The sequence below is a fragment of the Pristiophorus japonicus genome, chromosome 1 (assembly GCF_044704955.1).
Source record: "Pristiophorus japonicus isolate sPriJap1 chromosome 1, sPriJap1.hap1, whole genome shotgun sequence".
NCBI lineage: Eukaryota > Metazoa > Chordata > Chondrichthyes > Pristiophoridae > Pristiophorus > Pristiophorus japonicus.
Window position 1 is genome coordinate 106884277 of NC_091977.1, and position 27743 is coordinate 106912019.

At 45.7% G+C, this 27743-nt stretch overlaps 2 pseudogenes; both read left to right on the forward strand.

The window, feature by feature from the left end:
* The first annotated feature begins 24433 nt into the window (after positions 1 to 24433).
* Positions 24434 to 24552, forward strand: LOC139279030 (5S ribosomal RNA; annotated as a pseudogene).
* Positions 24553 to 25363: 811 nt separating this feature from the next.
* Positions 25364 to 25480, forward strand: LOC139279465 (5S ribosomal RNA; annotated as a pseudogene).
* Positions 25481 to 27743: the final 2263 nt, after the last annotated feature.

The window sequence follows — 27743 nt, forward strand, 5'->3', positions numbered from 1 at the left end:
TCTCCCAGTCTCTCTCTCTCCCCCCAGTCTCTCGCTCTCCCCCAGTCTCTCTCCAGTCTCTCTCTCTCCCCTAGCCTCTCTCTCTCTCCCTCTCTCACAGTCTCTCTCTCTCTCCCCCAGCCTCTCTGTCTGCCCAGTCTCTCTCTCTCTCCCCCCAGTCTCTCTCTCTCCCCCAGTCTCTCTCTCTCCCCCAGTCTCTCTCTCCCCCAGTTTCTCTCTCTCTCTCTCTCCCAGTCTCTCTCTCCCCCAGTTTCTCTCTCTCTCTCTCTCTCCCCCAGTCTCTCTTTCTCCCCCAGTCTCTCTCTCCCCCAGTCTCTCTCTTCCCCAGTTTCTCTCTCTCTCTCTCTCTCCCCTAGCCTCTCTCTCTCTCTCTCTCTCTCTCACAGTCTCTCTCTCTCCCCCCCAGCCTCTCTCTCTCCCCAGTCTCTCCCTCTCTCACAGTCTCTCTCTCTCCCCCCAGTCTCTCTCTCTCTCCCCCAGTCTCTCTCTCCCCCAATCTCTCTCTCTCCCCAGTCTCTCTCTCCCCCAGTCCCTCTCTTTCCCCCAATCTCTCTCTCCCCTAGTCTCTCCCTCTCCCCCAGTCTCTCTCTTCCCCAGTCTCTCTCTCTCTTCTGCCCCCCTCTCGGCCCCCCGCCACTTCTCTGCCCACCGCCGCCACTCTTGGCCTCCCAGCTGCCACCCTCGGCCGCCCGAGAGGGGTCAGGTTTGGAGCGAGGGAGAGAGTCGGGGCCGGGGCCTGAGCGGGGCAAGAGGTTCGGTGGGGGGGAGAGGAGAGTTGGGGGGGAGAGAGTCGGGTCCGGGGCCTGAGCAGGCAAAGAAAGTCAGGGCCTCAGCAGAGTCTCGGGCCTCAGGTCCTGCTTCTCCGCACCACTCGGAGGGAATGATTCGGGATTGGGAGGGGGTGCGGAGCTTGACGGGGGCGGGGCTTGACAGACGCATGTCTGTCAAAAAAAGTGCAGTCCAAATAGTTACACTGCTATGAATTTGTATAACCACAATCATCACTACAGCTGCCAGTAATATCGCTTCCTGCTGAATGGCAGACTGCAGTACAGACAACTAATCCAGTGCCTGTGCCACATGATCCAAGTGTTCCGACATCCTCTGCTGGAAAGCAGGCCAATGCTGTTCTCCTTTCAGCAGCTGCATCATTTGCTCTCTTTTTTCCACCAGTGCTCTGTGTGCTGCCTCATCCGTAACAGTCAATAATGTAAATGAAGCGCCTGCATCTGATTACTTCAAGTGTGGGTGATAATGCTTGGTGATGTGGTGAATACGCTTGTGAGGCTCTGCCCTGCTGACTACTGCCTCTCCTCGTACTCTGAAGTGGGCAAATGATGCATTATTAGTCCCTTGGCATACTTATCTATTTGGACATTATGCCTTCATTGCATTTACTATGAAGCACTTGCGCGTAATCAATGCGTCGGCAGATGCTAATGCAGCACAGAGTGCAAATCGTAGAATATCCATGCACACCAGGTGGCACATGGAGCCCTCCAACCTCCTAAGGACCAGAGCCTACCTGAGCTTCCATCCCTATTAATTGCCTTATGTGCTGTTTTTGTTATCTCCTGGACACATCACTGCCTGACTCACTCTGCCTTGCTGCCCTGTACTGGTACAAAAGCAAATTACTGAAGATGCTGGGAATCTGAAACAGAAAATGCTGGAAATACTCAGCAGGTCAGGCAGCATCTGTGGAGAGAGATGAAGGAATTGAGTGTAATATCTCCAAGTTTGCAGATGACACTAAACTGGGTGGCGGTGTGAGCTGTGAGGGGGAAGCTAGGAGGCTGCAGGGTGAATTGGACAGGTTAGGTGAGTGGGCAAATGCATGGCAGATGCAGTATAATGTGGATAAATGTGAGGTTATCCACTTTGGGGGCAAAAACGCGAAGACAGAATATTATCTGAATAATGGCAGATTAGGAAAAGGGGAGGTGCAACAAGACCTGGGTGTCATGGTTCATCAGTCATTGAATATTGGCATACAGGTACAGCAGGCGGTGAAGAAGGCAAATGGTATGTTGGCCTTCATAGCTAGGGGATTTGAGTATAGGAGCAGGGAGGTCTTACTGCAGTTGTACAGGGCCTTGATGAGGCCTCACCTGGAATATTGTGTTAAATTTTGGTCTCCTAATCTGAGGAAGGACGTTCTTGCTATTGAGGGAGTGCAACGAAGGTTCACCAGACTGATTCCCGGGATGGCAGGACTGACATGAGGAGAGACTGGATCGACTGGGCCTTTATACATTGGAGTTTAGAAGGATGAGAGGGGATCTCATAGAAACATAGAAGATTCTGACGGGACTGGACAGGTTAGATGCGGATAGGGTGTTCCCGATGTTGGGGAAGTCCAGAACCAGGGGACATAGTCTTAGGATAAGGGGTAGGCCATTTACGACTGAGATGAGGAGAAACTTCTTCACTCAGACAGTTGTTAACCTGTGGAATTCCCTACCGCAGAGAGTTGTTGATGCCAGTTCATTGGCTATATTCAAGAGGGAGTTAGATATGGCCCTTATGGCTAAAGGGATCAAGGGGTATGGAGAGAAAGCAGGAAAGGGGTACTGATGGAATGATCAGCCATGATCTTATCAAATGTTGGTGCAGGCTCGAAGGGCCGAATGGCCTACTCCTGCACCTATTTTCTATGTTTCTATGTTTCTATGTTCCAGCCCCCCGAGGCTTGCTGCGCGGTGCCAAATTTGAATTATACATCGGGGAAACTTTGGCAAAATATTTCTGCCGCATTTCTGGCCTAGAAAACCTGTCGTAACTCTGGCAATAATCCAGAAAACGGGCTTGGGCAAAATTGAGCCCGTAGACTTATCTTTTGTTTCTTTACTTGTCCCATTACCCTTTCCCTGCCCTTGTACTTGTTTAAAATCTGATACATCTCTAACTTTTGTTATGTTGGCAAAGATATAGACAGTGATCCTAAATGCATGTGAATTTCTTGTGACATAAAGGGGAGAAAAGTCATCGAACTGAAACGTTAGCTGTGTTTCTCGCTCCACAGATGCTGCCTGACCTGCTGAGTATTTCCAGCATTTTCTGTTTTTAGGCCCAGTACTGGTGTCAGCCAACGTTCAGTGGTAGCTTTCTCACCTCTGAGTCAGAAGAATGCGGGTTCAAGTCCCGTTTCAGAGACGAGCACAAACTCTAGGCTGACACTCTAGTGCTGCTCTGGCAGAGGTTATGCCTTTCAGATGAGACGTTAAACCCAAGGCTCCCTCTCAGGTGGACGTAAAATATTCAAAGGCAATATTTGAAGAAGAACAGAGGAGTTCTCCCTGGTGTCCTGGCCAATATTTATCCCTCAACCAACACCTAAATATAGATGATCTGGTCATACGTTGCTGTTGTGTGCTCCTGCGACAGTGACTACACTTCAAAATTACTTCATTGGCTATAAAGCACTTTGGAATGTCCTGAGGTGGTGAAAGCTGCTATAAACGCAAGTCATTCTTGGGCAAATTAATCAGCAAGGTTACTGTGCCACTTGCATTACATTCACTGATTTGAGTGGCTGAGTACTTCCAATATATTTCACTAATATGTTTAATATCTTTAACAAGTTAAAGTTAAAAGCATCACACTTGTAGATCATTCGGCTCCATATTTTTCCCTTAACATCTTTTCTCTTTTTATGTCATGGAATATCATAGATCCTTTCAGGTCCTGATCTCATCAGGTTTGAATCTATTGTACATTTATGAAACACCTTCCTCCCCATCATGTCACAAGAAATTCACATGCATTTAGGATCACTCTCTATATCTTTGCCGACATAACAATAATCACTGCAAAAGTGATTCATTGAGATGTTTTTACATCATCAGTCCATATAAAGGATACTTTCTATTTTCCTATTTTCCTTTCCTTCTTCAATGAAATTTCTTGGTCTGTGTAATGGCCTTTCCAACATCTATTTGTGACGTTTTCAGCAAGTTAAGTGTTCTCCACTGCTGACTGAATGAAATATTTAACATTTATTTTGGCTAAGTGCAAAGTTATCTTCTTGAGAGATTTGAAACAGCATTATTATTTGTGCGTCATAACTGGTAATTCTTTCTAATTTCCTCTAACAAGGGTCAATTTTAAACAAAGGTGGGAATCAGGGTGGTGCGAAGGCCGAAGTGGATGGAGAACCGCCCACCCGCCTCCCCCCTGGAGCATGAGGTCTGAGAGACTTACACAAACACCTGAAGCCGGTGAAAATAACGTCACTGTTAGCGGGCGGGAGTTGAAAATGTGGGGAGGGGGTCAGACTGCTGTCGTGGAACCACAGAAACATTCCCCGGCAAGGTAAGTAAGAAAGGGGAGGGGTGATCAGTAACGTCCACGATCAGGGGAAGGGCGGCATGCAAGTCTAGGAGAGGCCCAAAATTTCCTCACAGGACTAAGAGGAGCACTTCTGCTCCTCCTGGCCTACAAGGCACCTCTAAAGAGTAAACAAAAATATACTGACCTGCCGCCAACTTCCACTGGTGGGTTTGAGACTGTGTGGGCCTTAATTAAAATGGCGAGCACATCGGGACGTGGCTGACCTATTTAAATTAGGCCCTTGCTCCTCTGGTATGGGCGGCCTTCCCATGCCTGCTTTCACGCTAGTTAAGATGGTGAGATGTGGGAACGCAGTGCAATCCCTCCCCTGCCATGTTGATCCCTGGCCGCACTGTTCCCGCTGCAGGGGGAAGGAGGGTGGGGGGGATTCAAATTGCCCTACAGATTCGGATTGCAAAATCACTGCAGCCATCATCTTGATTTGGAAACATTGGCTGGGAAATTATTCGCAGCTACTCCCAATCTGCAGGCATTACTTTGCCAGAAGTCCAGGGGAATCCCCCTTTATGTGTATAGCGGGAGCAGCTCCGAGGAATTCCCAGGCCATTATTTTTTACACCAGAAGGCGATTATCCTTTATTGTAAAAAATAGGAAAACATAACCCTAATTTTCTTAGCTTTCCTCAGCTTTATCTCCTAAAGATTCAGTTGTATAGAGCCTGTGTGCTGTGTGTAGTTTTGGGCACTGTACCTCAGGAAGATCTTGGAAGGGGTAAGGAGCAGATTCACCGGACTGATAACCGGGGCTTAGAGGGTTAAATTATGAGGACAGGTATCATAAACTTGGATTGTATTCCCAAGTGTAGAAGATAAAGGGGTGATCTAATCGAGGTGTTTATCATAGATAGAATCCTAGAAATTTACAGCACAGAAGGAGGCCATTTTGGCTCATTGTGTCCGCACCGGCTGACCAAGAGCTATCCAGCTAATCCCACTTTCCAGCTCTTGGTCCGTAGCCCTGTAGGTTATGGCACTTCAAGTGCACATCCAAGTATTTTTTAAATGTGGTGAGGGTTTCTGTCTCTACCACTCTTTCAGGCAGTGAGTTCCAGACCCCACCATCCTCTGGGTAAAGAAATTTCCCCTCATATCTCCTCTAAACCTCCCCCCAATGACTTTAAATCTATGCCCCCTGGTTGTTGAACCCTCTGCCACAGGAAACAGGTCCTATCCAGTCTATCCACATAATTTTATACACCTCAATCAGGTCTCCCCTTAGCTTCCTCTGTTCCAAAGAAACCAGACTCAGCATCTCCAATCATTCCTCATCGGCAAAATTCTCCAGTCCAGGCAACTTTCTTGTAAATCTCCTCTGCACCCTTTCCAGTGCAATCACATCTTTCCTGTAATGTGGAAACAGAACTGCACAAAGTAACCCAGCTGCCACCTAACCAGTGTTTTATACAGTTGAGGCATAACTTCCTTGCTTTTATATTCCATGCTTCAACTAATAAAGGCAAGTATTCCATATGCTTCCTTAACCACCTTACCTACCTGGCCTGCTACCTTCAGGGATCTGTGGACTTGCACGCCAAGATCCATTTCTTCCTTTACACTTTTCAGTGTCGTACCATTTAATGTGTATTCCCTTGCTTTGTTAGACCTCCCCAGATGCATTACCTCATACTTATCCGAATTGAATTCCATTTGCCACTGTTCTGCCCACCTGACCAGTACATTGATATCTTCCTGCAGTCCGCAGCTTTCTTCTTCATTATCAGTCACACAGCCTATTTTAGTGTCATCTGCAAACTTCTTAATCATACCCCCAACATTTAAGTCCAAGTCATTGATATATACCACAAAAAGTAAGGGACCCAGCACTGAGCCCTGCGGAACCCCACTGGATACAGCCTTCCAGTCACAAAAACACTAATCAACCATTACCCTTTGCTTCCTGCCTCTGAGATAATTTTGGATCCAACTTGTCATTTTGCCCTGGATCACATGGGCTTTCATGACTAGTCTGCCATGTGGGACCTTATCAAAAGCTTTGCTAAAATCCATATACAGGACATCATACGCACTGCCCTTATCGACCCTCCTAGTTACCTTCTCGAAAAATTCAATCAAGTTAGTCATACACGACCTTCCCTTAACAAATGCATGCTGACTGTCCTTGATTAATCCATGGCTTTGCAAATGAAGATGTATCCTGTCCCTCAGCATTTTTTCTAATACTTTTCCCACCACCAAGGTCAGGCTGACTGGCCTGTAATTAAGCGGTCTATCCCTTTCTCCCTTTTTAAACTGTTAAGATTTGATAGGTTAAATACAGAAAAAAATATCGCTCAGCGAGAAAATAGATTTTGCACCAAGATTCTCGGCGGTTTCTCGGCGGTTAAAGGCGAAACGAGGTGAAATGGGTGATTCTTACCGGAATAGACGGTAAGTACTTAAAATTTAGTCTGAGGCTGCGGTTGGGCCTAGGGAGGGGGGGAAAACTCAAAAATTATTTTTTCATTTAAGCAAAAAATAAAAAGTTATAAAACATTCTCAATACACTTTTTAACGTAGTTACCATTTTAGAATTTTAAAAATAATTATAAAAAACCTTTAACTTACCTTTCTTTGCAGGGTACCGCCCTGTTTCAGGCAGCTTTTTGTGGGTGCTTTCCTCGGCGGTGTGTATGGGTCCCCGTTGAGGCCAAACTTAGATCCTAGCGGTTTTCTTGGTGGTGCACGCAGATGCATGTGGGCAGTTTGCTCCCCAGCGGTCTTTTCAAAATGTGGGCGGAACTATTTAAAAAATAAAGAGGAAACTTTCACGGGGCTGTTTTTCATCAAAAAACAGCTGTACCACCAAGAAAACCACCGAAAATGAAGGCGAAAGTCTAGCCCTCTAAGAGAAACTATTTCCTCTGGTAGTGGAATCAAGAACAAGGGGAAACAATTTTAAAATTAGAGCTGGGCAATTCAGAAGTGAATGATTTGGATGAGGGGACCAAATGTAATATATCTAAGTTTGCTGATGATACAAAGCTAGGTGGGAATGTAAGTTGTGAGGAGGATGGCAAAGAGGCTTCAAGAGGATATAGACCAGCTAAGTGAGTGGGCAAGAACATGGCAAATGGAATATAATGTGGAGAAATGTGAAGTTATCCACTTTGGTAGGAAAAAAATAGAAAAGCAGAGTATTTTTTAAATGGTGAGAGATTAGGAAATGTTGGTATTCAGAGGGACCTGGGTGTCCTTGTACACAAATCACTGAAAGTTAACATGCAGGTACAGCAAACAATTAAGAAAACAAATGGTATTTTGGCCTTTATTAGAAGCGGATTTAAGTATAAGAGTAAAGATGGCTTACTGAAATTATATAGGGCCTTGGTGAGACCGCACCTGGAATATTGTGTACAGCTTTGATCTCCTTACCGAAGGAAGGATATACTTGCCATAGAGGGTGTGCAACAAAGGTTCACCAGACTGATTCCTGGGATGGGGGGATTGTCCTATGAGGAGATATTGAGTAGACTAGGCCTATATTCTCAAGAGTTTTGAAGAATGAGAGGTGATCTCATTGAAACATACAAAATTCTTACAGGACTTGACAGGGTAAATGCAGGGAGGATGTTTCCCCTGGCTGGAGAGTCTAGAACCAAGGGTCACAGTCTCAGAATAAGGGGTCGGAAATTTAGGACTGAGATGAGGAGAAATTTCTTCACTCAGAGGGTGGTGAATCTTTGGAATTTTCTACCCCAGAGGGCTGTGAAGGCTCAGTTGTTGAGTATATTCAAGACAGAGATCGATAGATTTTTGGATGTTAAGTGAATCAAGGGATATGGGGATAGTGCAGGAAGGTGGAGTTGAGGTAGAAGATCAGCCGTGATCTTATTGAATGGCGGACCAGGCTCAAGGGGCCAAATGGTCTACTCCTGATCCTACTTCTTATTTATTCTGAAATCAGAATGCACTTTTTCAGACCAAGGATCGTGGAAATCTGGAAATCACTCCTCCAAAAGCTGTGAATGCTGTGAAGCTTTCAAGACAGAGATTGATAGATTTTTGTTTGTACAGTGAGGGTATCAAGGGATATGGAGCTATGGCGGGTAAATGCAGCTGAGGTACAGATCAGCCTTTATCTAATTGAATGATGGAACAGACTCAAGGGGCTGAATGGCCTCCTCCTGTTGCTATGTTCCTAGCTTTTTTTTTCTTTCTTTTAATAATAGGAGAAAATCCACTTTCATGCAATGTACATAACATGTACACTAATTGCCAATCAGAGGCAACATGTGTAATGTAGAAATACATTTCCAAGGATTGTTCATCTAGCCTGAACTGTTCGCCCTGACTATAATTATTGCAGCACAGAATCCATTGACATTGATACTGTCACCAAAACAAAGAGTGTTTCTGGAATATCTGAAATATGTGAGGGCACACTACTGGGGTCATTTACCCACAGAGGCCTACAATTAGTTATTCCTAGTGCTTCCTTTCTCTGCTATTGATTTTGTTCACTCCCACTAAATTTAATTGCAAACAAATCACAAGGCCCGATGAATCCTCAGACAAAGCCATATTTTATGGCATCTCTAAGGAACCCAACCTGTCAATAAAATAACCACCTCATCACCAGACTGTTCATTTGGCCTCCCTGACATAGTGGCGAGCCTCATCATGCATTCTGCAGACCATAAGTAAGGTATGAAATGACCCTGAGGTTTCATTAAATTAGTTTTAACCAAGGTCCTACAGCTTAATAGATTTTAAAGAGATGCAGCTTTTAAAGGAGCAGTAGCTATTGGGACACTTAGGAAATCTCGACCCTATGAAATTAATCATTACCAGGTACAAATAATGAACCAACAGTTGTATTGCATGTACCATTCTATTACCCCGTCCTATGTAACATTTTGGAATGTACTAATGTAACCATGTTTCATCCTAGATCAGTGAATTGGCCTAATAGAGAGATCGTCACCTCCTATAAACATCTATGTAACTTTTGCTCTTTTAAGTCAACAGGGAACTGACCTTGCAACCCTCAGCTAATGGGGTAAATTACAAACATGATTCATATTATGGAGATTTCTTACTTTATCACGATAACTAAAATAACAAAATGAGTAAATGTGAGGCCCAGTAGATCCAGCTTTCCAAACCGGTGATTTCTCTGTTACAAGTCATCTGCATAGTCCTTGTTTGACAATTCCAAATCTTTCATTCCCTATCCCAAGTTGATAAATTAACTTGCACAATTACCCTGTTCCACAATTAAGTGTATGTTTATAGAAAACAACTTTAAAGGGCCTCTCTTTTTCCACTCAGGAAAGCTCATGCTTCGAGTGCATGAAAAAGGGGCCACTCACTTTGCTTTGTTCTCACATTTCCAAGGTTTCCTCAGAATGTGGGTCAAGCACTTTCAGCTAGAATGGGTGTGAAGATTCACAGGCCAGGCAATTGAGCTGACAGTGATAACACCAAATCTCCTGCCTCATGTTCCTGGGTCTCCATGTAGCGGAGGCCTCAGGAAAACAATGCCCTTTACATTAGTAGCCCTCAGCACTTGTGCCCAGGCCCCATTGGACTGGAGAATATGAGAGGGACAGGCAACAAAGTTCTGGAGGCAGAAACATAGGGGGAAAATTCCATTGCGCCCCGTTTGGCGACGGTAACATTCAGGAGGTGGGACATTTTGCGCCAGGCACAGAAGTGCCGCCCTGCTTGCAAAATAATGCACTTCACTTCCTTTCTGGATCAGTAGTGGAATGAACGGGTTAGGAGTGGGGCGCAGTGCTACCCATGGGCGGTGTAGCAGTGCTGCGTAGGCAGAGCTCTTCCCTTAATTAGGGGCTAAGCTGAAAACACTACAATGATGAAAGGGTCCTACCTGGACCACTGGGGAGCGGGGATGCCGTGCCAACAGCCTGGCACTCAAGATCGCGGCATGGACCCTGCGTTCAAGGCGCCAATAGGGCGCTCGGCAAAATTGGTGTTATGCTCTTATGTATGCGCCCCCTGAAACTGTCGCTGGCATCATCCAGCACAGCTTCAGGAGGCGATACCCAACTTAGGGTCCAGGGCGCTAAGCACGTGTTGTGTACGGTGATGACGTCATCATCGCTGGTGCAGCAGAGGGGGGTGCTGCGGGTTACCGCCACTGCTAAACTCCCGTGGAATTTAGCGTGAGTCGTTAGTGGTGCCATGCCGGGTGAAAATTAGTTTGCGTCCCGTTAGCACCTCCCAGGGATGCTAACAGAAGGCGCAAATGACCTGAATTTCTAGGCCATAGAAATTTACGGTACAGAAGGAGGCCATTCGACCCACCATGTCTGTGCCGGCTGAAAAAGAGCTATCCAGCCTAATCCCACCTTCCAGCTCTTGGTCCGTAGCCCTATAGGTTACGGCACTTCAAGTGCATATCCAAGAACTTTTTAAATGTAATGAGTATTCCTGCCTCTACCATCCTTTCAGGCAGTGAGTTCCAGACCCCCACCACAGGTGAAAGAAGTTTTCCTTAACTCCCCTTTAATTCTTCTACCAATTACTTTAAATCTATGCCCCCTGGTTATTGACCTCTCTGCTAGGAGAATAGGTTCTTCCTATCCACTCTATCCAGGCCTCTCATAATTTTATACACCTCAATCAAGTCTCCCCTCAGCCTCCTCTGTTCCATAGAAAACAACTCCAGCCTATCCAATCTTTCCTTATAGCTAGAATTCTCCAGTCCTGGCAATATCCTTGTAAATCTGTACCCTCTAGTGTAATCACATCTCTCCTGGAATGTGGTGACCAGAACTGTACACAATACTATAGCTGTGGGCTAACTAGTGTTTTATACAGTTCAAGTATAACTTCCCTGCTCTTATATTCTATGCCTCGGCTAATAAAGGAAAGTATCCCGTATACCTTCTTAACTTGTTAGCCCTCCCCAAATGCATTGTATCACACTTCTCCGGATTGAATTCTATTTACAACTTGTCTGCCCACATGACCAGTCCATTTAAAGCTTCCTACAGTCTACAGTTTTCTTCTTCACTATATGGGCTCAAGTTTCACCAGAAGTTGCTCCGTTTTTTTTTGGAGCAACTTGATTTTTCTGAAGTATCTTAAAAGTCGCAATTCTGCACATTCAATTTGCTCCAGTGTAAGTGAGTTCATTAGGATTTTTTTTAGTTTAGTTTAGTTTTGTTTTGTTCAGAAGGGGGCATTAACAGCCACCTATGCTTGTTTTGGTCATTTAAGCCAGTTTGCCCAGCTAATAGTTGCTCCAAACTAACAGGCCAGCGTATGTGGCCACGGAGAGTTAAGAAATCAGCGCAGGTAGCCAGAGATAGGGGATGGGAAGGGAAGCAAAGAGGACCTTGCAAAGCACTAAACACCTTCTCAACAACATTCATGAAGCATAAAAACCATCAATAATAATTTAAAAATAATTAAGTAAAAAATAAAAAATAAAACTTAAGTCCTACCTTCATACTGGGTCGTGGAAATCAGCAGGCCGGGAGGCCACTTGGCTGGGGATAGGGGCAGGAAAACTCACCCAGGAGAACGAACCGGCAGGCAGGCAGGAGAGAGAACTCACAGAACACGGCAGGCAGGCAGGAGAGAGAACTCACAGAACGCACCGGCAAACCCTTCGGCCAGGACTAGGTGCGGGAGAATGCACCGGCAAGCCCTTCGGCCAGGGCTAGGGGCAGCAAGCATCGGAACGCGCTGGGAGGGCGAGGAGCTACTGCGCATGCGCACAGACTCCAGTGCACATGTGGACAGCTGCCGGCACTGCTTTCGGCGCAGGGCTGTAGCTCCGCCCCCTACTGCTTTTGCCACACCACACCAAGCCCGAGGATGGTCCATGGAGTGGGGAGAATATGGAGCTACATTTTCGGTGCCATTTATGGAGTAGAAAGTCGGCGCACCACGGATAAGTGCACTGGGAAAAGGGGTTGAGGAAACTTGGGGCCATTGAACCACGTGGCCAATTTTTGTATCATCTGCAAACTTCTTAATCTTGCTCCCTACATTGAAGTATAAATCATTTATGTATACCACAAAAAACAGGGTACCTAGTACTGAGCCCTGCAGAGCCACACTAGAAACAACTTTACAGTCACAAAAACATCCGTCAAACATTATCCTTTGCTTCCTGCCACTGAGGCAATTTTGGATCCAACTTGCCACTTTCCCTTTTACTTTTCAGACAAATCTACCATATGGGACCATGTCAAAGGTTTTGCTAAAATCCATGTAGACTACATCAAATGCATTGCCCTCATCAACCCTCCTTGTTACTTCCTCAAAAAATTCCATCAAATTAGTCAGACACGACCTTCCCTTAACAAATCCATGCTGACTGTCTTTGATTAATCTGTGCCTTTCTAAATGACTATTAATTCTGTCCTTCGGAATTTTTTCCAACAATTTGACCACCACGGAGGTTAGGATGACTGGACTGTAATTACTCGGTCTATCTGATCTCTTGCCACATTGGATTCTCTTATTACTTCAAACAGGTATACCCCGCTTTGTGATTTGGAGAACACATCAGGTAGTGAGATCAGCACTAGTGACACCAAACCTCAATGCACATATCAGTATCTTGGAAAAGCTAAGGGGAAGGCTGCAAAGTCCAAGAGGACATCGTTTGAACAGCCAAGGAAGAGCAAGTAGCAATGGGCAATCCTCATAGGGGACTCAATCATCAAGCACACAGACAGCACCCTATGTAGAGGTAAAGCTCTGTCAAGAGCAGTCTTATGTTTTGCAGGGGCCAAGGTAGCTGATCTCCTGGAGTGTGTGGATAAACTGATGAAATGTGAGTGTCAAGATACTGTAGTAGGTTTACATATTGGAACTAACGATATGGATAGAAGTCCATTTGTTATGTGGGTTTCCGACAAAAATCTCATAGATGCCCTTCAGCAAAGAGGTGCAAGAGTAGTAATCTCTGGGCTATTACCAGTCATGTCCAGATCGATGGAGAGGAATAGCTGAATTGTAGTGTTCAACAACTGGCTTCAGGACCTCTGCAAAAAGAAGAAGCATCACTTCATCGATAATTGGGAGGTGTTTGCTGGGCAAGGTAAGTTGTTTAGGAGGGACGGACTCCATCTTAACTTCTTGGGAGCTAAAAGGCTGGCAGAGGGTGTTGAGCATGGTTTCAGAAAGCAATTAAACTAATTCAGCATGGGGATAGTGTAGATAAGTTCAAAGGTAGCCTTACTGCCCGTGATAATTACATAGATGGTAAGCATGAAGATGAACAAGGTATGAAGCAAACAAGAATTAATGGGCTTTATTTTTGCCACCATTGGTCGCCATTTTTTTGGCGTCCACTGATTTTTTTTTTGAGCAATCTTGATTTTGCAACTTTCCTCAAAGTTTGTACATTGGTGGTGACTGTCAGCATCAGATTTTTTTATGCCAAATTTTTTAGCGCAAGTCTGGTTGAAAACTGATTTCTGCTCCGTTTTTGGCCATTTAACCGATTTTCACCAACACTGATTTTTTTCAGGATGGCGCACAATGGCCTCAAGTACTGATCAGAAAAATCTTACGTTAACTTAAGGAAATCGGCGTTGAGTATATTTCCGAGTTTTTGGAGCGAGGGAAGAAGACAATTTAAAACACAAATTCAGGATGATTTTTGCAGAGGGAACTTGGAAAATCACTTGGGAAGTTAATTTTTTCCACAGAATGTTAGAAATTTAATTTTTTCCATGTTATTTGAGAAGGCGAATTGCAACTCCACCCCACCACCGAATGTCTGCTGACGGGCTCCAGACACAGGTGTGAGGAATGCCGGCTGGTCGGCAGCACGATCACTCCCTCGGCCAGGCACAAGCACAGGAGCTTGGCGCTTGGATTCCATTCCATCCCCTGCCCCCCAAGCTCAGCTTGTAAAGAAGCCTGGGGGCGGGGGGGGGGAGGGGGGTTGGAATACAAGCGCCGAGCTCATGTGTTTCAGTCCGGCCGAGGGAGCGTCCTGCCAGCATGCACTCTGAACTGTGCATCGGAGATGGCACAACACAGCATCAAGCATAGGCATTTCGGCACAAGCTCTTAGTGCCATAAATCACTGTGTGTCCTGTCTCCATAGAGACAGAGCATAGTGTTGCGCATGCACACAGACCAGGGTATGGTCCATTCTACTAGGGCGTCACCCAGCAAAGGTGTGTGTGCTTTGCTTCAGTAAATCTCACAATAACAAGAATAACAAAATTAAGAATAATAATTATGGGTACAAATATTACTATGCCTCATGTAGTAAGATTGGTTTACATGCATGCCATGCAGAGGCGACGGATGATACAACGCCAACATCGCACAAACCAGATTGCTCGGGCACTAATGGGGAGGAGGCCATACCCTGATCGAATCTACAGGGACAGGCGCTCATACCTACACCTGAATGAGGCAGACTGCATTCACAGGCTGCAATTTAGAAAGGAGGTCATCACCGAGATCTGCCAGCTAGTCAGGTCAACCATACAGCCAAGAAGTGGCAGGAGGACTGCTTTACCTGTGGAAGTGAAGGTCACTGCAGCACTTGCCTTCTATGCTTCTGGCTCATTTCAAGCAGCAACTGGGGACACGTGCTGCATCTTGCTTAAATTTTTTAAATAATTAGGTTTATTAAACATTTGTACAGTTTTACTTGACTTTAATTTAAAAATTTTTATCAATCTGTAAACTTTTCAATGAAGAAAACAACAAGTAGCAGCAATAAACAAACAAACAAACTCTAGCTGCAGCCATCTCTCCTCCCCCTTATTCAAAGACTTAGTGCTGTGCGCCCCTCTTGCCCCTGTTGTTGCCTCTACCCCTACCCATGCCCGTTGTCGCAGACTTCTGCTTCCTCACCCTGACCCCAAGGTTCTGCTTTCTGCGCGAAGGCGCATTTGTTGTTGGTGGGTTGGACAGGGACAAACCTAGCAGACAGCATTGCGGAAGGCTGGGCTCCTCTTTGGACTCTTCTTCAGCCTATGGATCAACCCGTGGCACACTACCTGGGGTTGGTCTGGGGATTGGAAAGTGAGTGTCAGCAGTTGATGCTGCCAATTGCTGTTGGGCAATAACAGCCTAGGTGGGACCACTTATTGCAGCAGCTTTCTCCTACATTCCCTCCCTAATCTTCGACATTCCCTTCCTAATCTCTGACATCCCCTCCCTCATCTGTCCCGACACAGCTCCCATTCCTCCAGACAGTGTTGCTACTTCTACTGACAGTCTCACTAATTCTATCCTCACCCCACCCATGGTGTCCAGGAGCAATCTCGTTAGCTCAGTGCTCCCCCTACTTATTCCCATGATCTGTCCTATGTCCCCTGCATCTTGCATTTCAGGTTCAGCTCTCCTTCCCACCCTTCTCGGCCATCTCTCAGATGTGGCTTGCTGAAACCCACTGGGACCCATAACCTCATACTGTACCCCATGAAATGTCGCGTCGATTGTATCGCTCAGCAAAGGGCTTGGTGTCCTCAGGGGGTTCACTGGCTCCACTTCCAATGTAACCATCTCATTATTGGGGTCTTCCTGCTGTCCTTCATTGTCCAGCTCATCCTCGTTCTGAAGTTGATGAAGACTATCTGGACTGACAGCTTTCTGATCTTCTGCTTCAGCTTCTGTCTCTTCCTGAACCGATGTCCTAGGGGGAGTGTTTGCTAGTGCTGTTGGGGAGAGGTTAAACTAATATGGCAGGGGGATGGGAATCTATGCAGGGAGACAGAGGGAAGTAAAATGGGGGCAGAAGCAAAAGATAGAAAGGGGAAAAGTAAAAGTGGAGGGCAGAGAAATCCAAGGCAAAAATCAAAAAGGGCCACATTACAGCATAATTATAAAGGGACAAAGAGTGTTAAAAAGACAAGCCTGAAGGCTCTGTGTCTCAATGAAAGGAGTATTCAAAATAAGGTGGACGAATTAACTGCGCAGGCAACTATTAACGAACATGATATAATTGGGATTACGGAGACATGGCTCCAGGGTGACCAAGGCTGGGAACTCAACATCCAGGGGTATTCAACATTCAGGAAGGATAGATAGAAAGGAAAAAGAGGTGGGGCAGTGTTGCTGGTTTCAAGAGGAAATTAACGCAATAGTGAGGAAGGACATTAGCTTCGATGATGTGGAATCTGTATGGGTGGAGTTGCGGACTACCAAAGGGCAGAAAACGTTAGTGGGAGTTGTGTACAGACCACCAAACAGTAGTAGTGAGGTTGGGGATGGCATCAAATAAGAAATTAGGGATGCGTGCAATAAAGGTACAGCAGTTATCATGGGCGACTTAAATCTACATATAGATTGGGCTAACCAAACTGGTAGCAATACAGTGGAGGAGGATTTCCTGGAGTGTATTAGGGATGGTTTTCTAGACCAATATGTCGAGGAACCAACTAGAGAGCTGGCCATCCTAGACTGGGTGTTGTGTAATGAGAGAGGACTAATTAGCAATCTTGTTGTGCGAGGCCCCTTGGGGAAGAGTGACCATAATATGGTAGAATTCTTTATTAAGATGGAGAGTGACACAGTTAATTCAGAGACTAGGGTCCTGAACTTAAGGAAAGGTAACTTCGATGGTATGAGACGTGAATTGGCTAGGATAGACTGGCAAATGATACTTAAAGGGTTGACGGTGGATAGGCAATGGCAGACATTTAAAGATCACATGGATGAACTTCAACAATTGTACATCCTTGTCTGGAGTAAAAATAAAATGGGGAAGGTGGCTCAACCGTGGTTAACAAGGGAAATTAGGGATACTGTTAAATCCAAGGAAGAGGTATATAAATTGGCCAGAAAAAGCAGCAAACCTGAGGACGGGGAGAAATTTAGAATTCAGCAGAGGAGGACAAAGGATTTAATTAGGAGGGGGAAAATAGAGTATGAGAGTAAGCTTGCAGGGAATATAAAAACTGACTGCAAAAGCTTCTATAGATATGTAAGCGAAAAAGGTTAGTTAAGACAAACGTAGGTCCCTTTGCAGTCAGAATCAGGTGAATTTATAATGGGGAACAAAGAAATGGCAGACCAATTCAACAATTACTTTGGTTCTGTCTTCACGAAGGAAGACACAAATAACCTTCTGGAAATACTTGGGGTCCGTGGGTCCAGCGAGAAGGAGGAACTGAAGGGAATCCTTATTAGTCAGGAAATTGTGTTAGGGAAATTGATGGGATTGAAGGTCAATAAATCCCCATGGCCTGATAGGCTGCATCCCAGAGTACTTAAGAAAGTGGTCCAAGAAATAGTGGATGCATTGGTGATCATTTTACAACATTCTATTGACTCTGGATCAGTTCCTATGGACTGGAGCATAGCTGATGTAACACCACTTTTTAAAAAAGGAGGGAGAGAGAAAACAGGGAATTATCGACCGGTTAGCCTGACAACTGTGGTGGGGAAAATGTTGGAATCAATTATTAAAGATGAAGTAGCAGAGCATTTGGAAAGCAGTGACAGGATCAGTCCAAGTCAGCATGGATTTAGGAAAGGGAAATCATGCTTGACAAATCTTCTAGAATTTTTTGAGGATGTAACTAGTAGAGTGGACAAGGGAGAACCAGTGGATGTGGTGTATTTGGACTTTCAAAAAGCTTTTGACAAGGTTCCACACAAGAGATTGGTGTGCAAAATTAAAGCACATGGTATTGGGGGTAATGTATTGACGTGGTTAGAGACGTGGCAGACAGGAAGCAGAGAGTCGGAATAAATGGGTCCTTTTCAGAATGGCAGGCAGTGACTAGTGGGGTGCCGCAGTGTTCAGTGCTTGGACCCCAGCTATTTACAATATACATCAATGATTTAGATGAAGGAATTGAGTGTAATATCTCCAAGTTTGCAGATGACACTAAGCTAGGTGGCGGTGTGAGCTGTGAGGAGGATGCTCAGAGGCTGCTGGGTGACTGGGACAGGTTAGGTGAGTGGGCAAATGCATGGCAGATGCAGTATAATGTGGATAAATGTGAGGATATCCACTTTGGTGGCAAAAAAAGTTTGGCAGAATATTATCTGAATGGTGACAGATTAGGGAGGCACAATGAGACCTGGGTGTCATGGTACATCAGTCATTGAAAGTTGGCAAGCAGGTCAGCAGGCAGTGAAGAAGGGAACTGGCATGTTGGCTTTCATAGCTATAGGATTTGAGTATAGGAGCAGGGAGGTCTTACTGCAGTTGTACAGGGCCTTGGTGAAGCCACATGTGGAATATTGTGTTCAGTTTTGGTCTCCTAATCTGAGGAAGGACATTCTTGCTATTGAGGGAGTGCAGCGAAGGTTTACCAGACTGATTCCCAGGATGGCAGGACTGACATATGAGGAGAGACTAGAGACTATTCACTGGAGTTGAAGAATGAGAGGGGATCGCATAGAAACATATAAAATTCTGACGGGATTGGACAGGTTAGAGGCAGGAAGAATGTTCCTGATGCTGGGGAAGTCCAGAACCAGGGGTCACAGTCTAAGGATACGGGGTAAGCCATTTAGGACCGAGATGAGGAGAAACTTCTTCACTCAGAGAGTAGTTAATCTGTGGAATTCTCTACCGCAGAAAGTTGTTGAGGCCGGTTTGTTAGATATATTCAAAAGGGAGTTAGATATGGCCCTTACGGCTAAAGGGATCAAGCGTTATGGAGAGAAAGCAGGAAAGGGCTACTGAGGTTGAATGATCAGCCATGATCTTATTGAATGGTGGTGCAGGCTTGAAGGGCCGAATGGCCGACTCCTGCACTTTATTTCTATGTTTCCATGTTTCTATGTAACATCTGCAAAACATAACAGAGAAAATGTTTGGTTAGCAGCATGGGAGGGGGCAGAGGGGGCAGGGTGACATGAGTACTCTGGTCACACAGCGCAGGCTCTTTTCAAAGACCACGCTGCCAATCCAGAATGTGCAATTTGCAGGGCTTAACCTCTCTCAGTAACCTGGGCCCAGCGTCCACATTGGTGGTTGACCGTCTCTTGCAAGATTGAATCATATCAGCGATCCTCTGTTCCACGGCTATCAGTTGCAACCTATTTGGAGCACCTCTGCCAGTTTTTGACCTTTCTCAGTTGATCTGTGACACTTTCCTCTGCAAAGATGAAAATAGAACTTTTTAAGAGAGGGTCCTTCTGCTGTGGTGGCCCCACACACACACACATACAAATGTAATTGCAGTGCATAAATAAAAATATTACTTACAGTAACTGCTTGGCCAAGATCCTGCCACTTATTTTTGATCTGCGTGTCGCTTCTCGGGTTCATGGCCAGTGCATTAAACTCTTCTGCAACTTGGTCCCAGGTCCCAAAGTTTTACTGGTAGAGAGGGTTTCAGTTTCTTTTGTCCCATTCTCCCTTTGTTCTCAATGTTCCCATATCCTCTTAATGATGTCTACCTGGGGCTCAATTTCTTCTGCTAGAAATCTCTTGGCCCTTCTCCCTTCCCCTTCTCCTTATCCTTGTTCTTCTCCTTCTCCTTCCCCTTCCCTTGGATCCATCTTTTCAGCTAAATTTTAAATGCCCAGATCCAGCTCCGATCCCAATGTGTTCTCACAAATCAGGAAGTTCACCGTGGATGCATGGACACATCCATCACACGGACAAAGGTTTTTTTTTTCCCGGCGCGTGCTCACTGACTTTGCGCCGCACACTTGAAGCTCCACCCCCAGAATTAACTTTGGGTCTGCAGCGCCAAAATGAAATTTTACTTTTGACGGCAGTTGTATTTTTTTTTCTTGGTGCAATCTGGCACAAAACAATCGGCCGTACATCCTCCTGGTCACCAAAAATCGGCAAAGAGGAAAATAGAGCCCAATAACTTTAAGAAATCGATGGGAGACCTTTAAATTGCTTTTATGTAAATGCAAGGAGCGTTAGAAGAAAATTGTTAGAATTGCAGTCCTGTTCTGTGTTGGAGAATTTAGGCATATTGGGATGGAAATTCGGTTGTGTCTCAGTTGGGGCGGTGTTCCGGGTGGAGTGGTAAATTTTGCGTCGGCAAATGGTTTGTGTCTGCCGCTGCAAAATTCATCAGCTGGGCCCGGAGTTTGGAGCGTGGCACTAAGGCCGGCTGAGCAAGGGAAAATCCCAAGCTAAAGAGCTGGCCTCGGAGTGCCATAACAGAGGCCTGGGGGGATAAAAAAATCTGAAAGGAACCCACAAAAACATTCTCAATACAGAGCTCATGCCACCACAACATAAACTGTAAAAAAAACAAAAAAACAATCACATTTACCCGAAGTCGGCATTATTTACCTCAGTGTGACAACTTGGAAAGCTTGCTTTCACAGGCGCTAAGGGTCGGTGGCAACAAAAAATTGAGCCGATTTCGCAACCAAGGATGTTGCACATTGGCTCTCCATCCCGGATGGTAATGGTCTGTGCCCCGTCGATACCGACACCGAAAGATGGGGCGTGGGAAGCTAGCTGCCAGGGCGCAAGTGCTTTCCGCCGCCATTGCCACCCCTCCAGGGCGTTGAGGGGCGGCAGAAGACCGAATTCACCTAAAGAGCTACAAGGGTTTCAGAAAGGATAGAGTAGGTCAAAGGGGAGGTGGGTTTGCTATTTTTATCAGTGAGAATCTAATAGCTAGAGAGAGACTTGCTATTTCCTCATCAGGCACAGCTGAAGCTATCTGGGTTCATGTGGACCAAGCTCACGGGCAGGAATAATTATCGGTAATTGTTATAGGCCCCCGGGTCAGACACTTGAACATGTTGAGTAATTATGGAAACAGATCACTGACGCTTTTAATATAAAATGCCACTTTTGTTTGGTGGGCGATTTTAATTTTCTTGGCATTCAGTGGCATGATGGTTTACCTTCTATTGTGGTGGGAAGTGCAGTTGAAAAATTTATTGAAAATATACAAGACTTTCCTGACTCAACGTGTTAATGAAGTGACTCGGGAAAATCATAGAAACATAGAAACATAGAAAATAGGTGCAGGATTAGGCCATTCAGCCCTTCTAGCCTGCACCGCCATTCAATGAGTTAATGGCTGAACATGCAACTTCAGTACCCCCTTCCTGCTTTCTCGCCATACCCCTTGATCCCCCGAGTATAAGGACTTCATCTAACTCCCTTTTGAATATATTTAGTGAATTGGCCTCAACTACTTTCTGTGGTAGAGAATTCCACAGGTTTACCACTCTCTGGGTGAAAAAAGAAGTTTCTCCTCATCTCGGTCCTAAATGGCTTACCCCTTATCCTTAGACTGTGACCCCTGGTTCTGGACTTCCCCAACATTGGGAACATTCTTCCTGCATCTAACCTGTCTAAACCCGTCAGAATTTTAAACGTTTCTATGAGGTCCCCTCTCATTCTTCTGAACTCCAGTGAATACAAGCCCAGTTGATCCAGTCTTTCTTGATAGGTCAGTCCCACCATCCCAGGAATCAGTCTGGTGAATCTTCGCTGCACTCCCTCAATAGCAAGAATGTCCTTCCTCAAGTTAGGAGACCAAAACTGTACACAATACTCCAGGTGTGGCCTCACCAAGGCCCTGTACAACTGTAGCAACAACTCCCTGCCCCTGCACTCAAATCCCCTCGCTATGAAGGCCAACATGCCATTTGCTTTCTTAACCGCCTGCTGTACCTGCATGCCAACCTTCAATGACTGATGTACCATGACACCCAGGTCTCATTGCACCTCCCCTTTTCCTAATCTGTCACCTTCAGATAATAGTCTGTCTCTCTGTTTTTACCACCAAAGTGGATAACCTCACATTTATCCACATTATACTTCATCTGCCATGCATTTTCCCACTCACCTAACCTATCCGTCACTCTGCAGCCTCATAGCATCCTCCTCGCAGCTCACACTGCCACCCAACTTAGTGTCATCCGCAAATTTGGAGATACTACATTTAATCCCCTCGTCTAAATCATTAATGTACAATGTAAACAGCTGGGGCCCCAGCACAGAACCTTGCGGTACCCCACTTAGGTCATATATTGGATCTGGTGTTTAGTAACGAGCCTGACTTCGTATCAGGCCTCCATGTGGGGGAACATCTGGGCAACAGTGATCACAGCATTATAAGGTTCCAATTGGCTAGTAGAACTAAAGGTACTGAGAACCTGCAGCTCATACCGGATTTCAGAAGAACAAACTTCTCCAAAAATGCAGATGACTTGGAATGGGTAAATTGGCTAACCCTCCTTGGTGGTGATGCGACCCATGTTGAATATAAATGGAAAGTTTTTAAGAACAAGTTTAAAAATGTGGAAAACAAACATGTACCCAAAATCAAAAGAAGGAAATGTGGTAAGAAAAAGCAAAGGTGGCTGACTGGCTATGTACAAAGACAAATAAGATGTAAACAGAAATGTTTCTATAAATTAAAGATACTTAATACTCAAATAAACAGGGATGAACACACAGAACAACTAAAGAAAACAAAGGCTGCTGTTTGAACAGCAAAAAGGCTAATAGAAAAAAGGATTGGGAAGAGAACACTGACGTTGGTGCGTCTATCCTGCCAGTGGATTTGCAGGATCTTGCGGAGGCAGCGTTGATAGTACTTCTCCAACGTTTTGAGGTGTCTGCTGTATATAGACCACATCTCTGAACCATATAGGAGGGCGGGTATCACTATTGCCCTGCAGACCATTAGCTTGGTGCCAGATTTGAGGTCCTGGTCTTCAAACACTCTCTTCCTCAGGCGACCGAAGGCTGCACTGGCACACTGAAGGCGGTGTTCGACCTCGTCATCAATGTCTGCTCTTGCTGACAGTAGGCTCCCGAGGTATGGAAAATGGTCCATGTTGTCCAAGGCTTCGTCGTGGATTTTTATAATTGGGGAGCAGTGTTCTCGCTCAGGCCAACATCCCCAGCATCGAAGAATTGACCACGCTCAATCAGTTCCCTTGGGCAGGCCACATCGTCCGCATGCCCGACACGAGACTCCCAAAGCAAGCGCTCTACTCGGAACTCCGACATGGCAAGCGAGCCCCAGGTGGGCAGAGGAAACACTTCAAGGACACCCTCAAAGCCACCTTGATAAAGTGCAACATCCTCACTGACACCTGGGAATCCTCGGCCCACAACCGCCCAAAGTGGAGGAAGACATCCGGGAAGTTGCAGAGCACCTCGAGTTCCATCGCTGAGAGAAAGCAGAAAGCAAGCACAGGCAGCGGAAGGAGCATGCGGCAAACCAGACTCCCACCCACCCTTTTCTTCAACTACTGTTTGCCCCACCTGTGACAGAGACTGTAGGTCCCGCATTGGATTCTTCAGTCACCTGAGAACTCACTTTTAGAGTGGAAGCAAGTCATCCCCGACTCCGAGCGACTGCCTATGATGATGAATGGGAAGAGCTTTATTAGTTATGTGAAGAGTCAGAGAACTATCAAAGACTGTATTGGGCCACTGAAGGGTGTTCAAGAACAGTTTACAAAGAACTCACTGAATATGGCAGAAATATTAAATGGGTACTTTGCATCAGTCTTCAAACCCTTGAAGATGATGCTCGAATATTAGAATTTAATAATATTAGTTTTGTTATTAATATTAACATAAATAAGCATATTGTTTTAGAAAGAATTAAGAACTTCCGGGGGATAGGACACATGCTGTGCGAGCCCCTGGCCTGTATGTTTAATAGCTCACTGAACTCTGGAATGGTTCCTAGAGATTGGAAGGAGGCTAATGTAGTCCCCATTTTTTTAGAAAGGTGACACGGCAGACCTGGGTAACTATAGCCCTATCAGTTTAACAGCAATAATGGGTAAGAAGCTTGAAGGAATCATAAGGGATGCAATATATGAATACTTGGAAAGGGAGGGACAGATTAGGGACACCCAACATGGTTTCATAAAAAAGGGGTCATACCTCACAAATCTAATTGTATTTTTTGGAAAAGTTACAAAGTTGGTGGATGAGGAAGCCCGGTAGACATTGTCTACTTAGATTTCCAAAGAGCTTTTGACAAGGTACCGCACGTAATGTATGCACCTGTGAGTATGCTCACAGGTTTGTAGAGCTGTTGGCCCCTCCCCTTTTATAGGGGGCACTTGTAAAATATATGGTTTCAATGCCTCAAAAAAAACATTTATTAGAAAAAGGGGCAGTTAAGTGTCTGGAGTGTCCCCCAGATCGGGGGGCACTTGATCTAATGTCTATTTTGTTCCCCCCAAAAGAGTTGTAGAGCTGTTGGCCTATGGCCACACTAGTCTGAAAACGCCCGGTCTCGTCTGATCTTGGAAATTAAGCAGATTCAGGCCTTGTTAGTACTTAGATGCAAGACCACGTGGGAATACCAGGTGCAGTAGGTTAACAACAAAAGAGTTGTAGAGCTGTTGACCCCAATGGAGTGCTCGCTACGCGGGAGCCCTCCCACTATTTATTGGGAACTTGGCCTGGAGGGTGGTGCACGGAGCAGTCCCGTGCAATAAATTTTTAAGCTGGTTCATGGGCGCCCAGGCCGCCTGCAACTTCTGCGGTCTGGAGGAGTCCGTGTTCCACGTTTTTATTGAATGCGCGAGGTTGCAGCCCCTGTTCCATTATTTAAAGGTGCTGCTCCTCAATTTCTGGTTGCACTTCAGTCCCACGCTCCTGATCTTTGGGCACCCTGTGCGGAGGGGAGCGGGTAGGTCCAAAGGCCCCCTCGTAGGACTGCTCCTGGGCACGGCCAAGGGTGCCATCAGCCGGTCCAGTCAGCGGGCGGTCGAGGAGGTCGTTCAGCCCGACTGCCTGCCTCTCTTCCGCGCCTACATCCGGGACAGGGTGTTCTTGGAGATGGAGCACGCGGTGTCCACCGGTACGCTCGCGGCCTTCCGCGAGAGGTGGGTGCCAGAGGGACTGGAGTGCATCATCACCCCCGGCAACCAAATTTTAATTTGATTTTTAATGTTTTAAAGTTTAATTTGTTTTATTGCTGGTTTTAGTGTCCCCCTTCCCTTTTATAGGGGGCACTTGTATAATGTATGTTTTAGTGCCCAAAAAAACCAAAAAACACCACAAAAAACACAAAAAAAGCCCCAAAAAATAAAAGGTCTTGATAAGTGTTGGAGTGTCCCCCAGATTGGGGGGGCTCTTGATTTAATTGTTTATTTATGTTTTCTACAAAAGAGTGTAGAGCTGTTGGCCTATGGCCACACTAGTCTGAAAACGCCAGGTCTCATCTGATCTTGGAAATTAAGCAGTTTCAGGCCTAGTTAGTACTTAGATGGGAGACCGTGGGAATACCAGGTGCAGTAGGTTAACAACAAAAGAGTTGTAGAGCTGTTGACCCCAATGGAGTGCTTTCTACGCGGCAGTCCTCCCACTATTCAATGGGGACTTGGCCTGGAGGGTGTTGCACAGAGCAGTCCCGTGCAATAAGTTTTTAAGTCGGTTCACGGGATCCCAGGCCACCTGCAATTTCTGCGGTCTGCAAGAGTCCGTGTTCCATGTTTATATGGAATGTGCGAGGTTGCAGCCCCTCTTTCATTATTTGAAGGGGCTGCTCCTCAAATTCTGGTTGCACTTCAGTCCCATACTCCTGATCTTTGGGCACCCTGTGCAGAGGAGAGCGGGCAGGTCAGAAGGTCTCCTTGTAGGACTGCTCCTGGGCATGGCCAACGGGACCATCAGCCGGTCCAGGCAGCGGGCGGTCGAGGGGGTCGTTTAGTCCGACTGACTGCCTCGCTTCCGCGATTACATCTGAGCCAGGGTGTCCTTGGAGATGAAGCACTTGGTGTCCACCGTACACTCGCGGCCTTCCGCGAGAGGTGGATGTCTGAGGGACTGGAGTGCATCGTCACCCCGGCAACCAAATTTTAATTTGATGTTTTGTCCAAAGTTTAATTTGTTTATTGTGTCGGTTTTAGTGACCCCCACCACCCCACACTTTTAGCCAGGGGGCACTTGTATAATTTATGTTTTTACTAACCTTAAAAAAAAGCAAAAAACAAAAAAAAGGGCACTTGAAAAGTTTTTAGAGTGTGCCCCTTTAATAAGAGGGCACTTGATTATTAGTTTACAACAAAATAGTTGTAGAGCTGTTGACCCCAATGGAGTGCTCGCTACGCGGCAGTCATAGAAACATAGAAACATAGAAAATAGGTGCAGGAGTAGGCCATTCGGCCCTTCGAGCCTGCACCACCATTCAATAAGATCATGGCTGATCATCACCTCAGTACCCCTTTCCTGCTTTCTCTCCATACCCCTTGATCCCTTTAGCCATAAGGGCCAAATCTAACTCCCTCTTGAATATATCCAACAAACTGGCCTCAACAACTCTCTGCAGTAGAAAATTCCACAGGTTAACTACTCTCTGAATGAAGAAGTTTCTCCTCATCTCGATCCTAAATGGTTTAGCCCTTATCCTTAGACTGTGTCCCCTGGTTCTGGACTTCTCCAACATCAGGAACATTCTTCCTGCATCTAACCTGTCCAGTCCCATTAATATTTTATATGTTTGTATGAAATCCCCTCTCATTCTTCTAAACTCCAGTGAATACAGGCCCAGTTGATTCAGTCTCTCCTCATATGACAGTCCCGCCATCCCGGGAATCAGTCTGGTGAACCTTCGCTGAACTCCCTCAATAGCAAGAACGTCCTTCTTCAGATTAGGAGACCAAAAACTGAACACAATATTCCAGGTGAGGTCTCACCAAAGCCCTGTACAACTGCAGTAAGACCTCCCTGTTCCTATACTCAAATCCCCTCGCTATGAAGGCCAACATACCATTTGCCTTCTTCACCGCTTGCTGTACCTGCATGCTAACTTTCAACGACTGATGTATCATGACACCCAGGTCTCATTGCACCTCCCCCTTTACTAATCTGCCACCATTCAGATAATATTCTGCCTTTGTGTTTTTGTCACCAAAGTGGCTAACCTCACATTTATCCACAGTATACTGCATCTGCCCACTAATCCAACCTGTCAAAATCACCCTGCAGCCTCAGAGCATCCTCCTTGCAGCTCACACCACCTTAGTGTCATCTGCAAACTTGGAGATATTACACTCAATTCCTTCATCTAAATCATTGATGTATATTGTAAATAGCTGGGGTGCCAGCACTGAGCCCTGCGGCACTCCACTAGTCACTGCCTGCCATTCTGAAAGGGACCCGTTTATCCCGACTCTCTGCTTCCTGTCTGCCAAACAGTTCTCTATCCATGTCAATACATTACCCCCAATACCATGTGCTTTAATTTTGCACACCAATCTCTTGTGTGGGACCTTGTCAAAAGTCTTTTGAAAGTTCAAATACACCACATCCACTGGTTCTCCCCTGTCCAGTCCACGAGTTACATCCTCAAAAAATTCTAGAAGATTTGTCAAGCATGATTTTCCTTTCATAAGTCCATGCTGACTTGGACTGATCCTATCACTGCTTTCCAAATGCGCTGTTATTTCATCTTTAATAATTGATTCCAACATTTTCCCAACCACTGATATCAGGTTAACCGGTCTATAATTCCCTGTTTTCTCTTTCCCTCCTTTCTTTAAAAGTGGGGTTACATGAGCTACCC